Source organism: Panthera uncia (assembly GCF_023721935.1).
Source record: "Panthera uncia isolate 11264 chromosome C1 unlocalized genomic scaffold, Puncia_PCG_1.0 HiC_scaffold_4, whole genome shotgun sequence".
NCBI classification, from domain to species: domain Eukaryota; kingdom Metazoa; phylum Chordata; class Mammalia; order Carnivora; family Felidae; genus Panthera; species Panthera uncia.
In genome coordinates, this window is record NW_026057585.1 from 80,387,599 (window position 1) to 80,387,889 (window position 291).

The following is a 291-nucleotide window of genomic DNA, read 5'->3' on the forward strand; positions in this document are numbered from 1 at the left end:
CTCCCCCTCCCCCTGCGCAGGTGGGGCTCGCAGGACGCCGAGCTGCGCGCGCTGGGGTGCCGGGTCCCTCTCAGTCCCCCCACCTCAACCCTCTTTCCCGACCCCAGGCAGGGGAAGTGCTCTTCTGGGGCTGCAGAGCCGCCCCCCCCTCCCCCTCCCCGCAGCTGGGACCCTTGGAAGGAATGAGTGGAGAGAAAGAAGGTTCGGGAAGATCTCAGGGCCCGCGGGTTTGGGAGACGCCGATCGGCCACCCCCCACCTCCGCCCCCGGCCGCGCGGCCCGCTCCCTCCT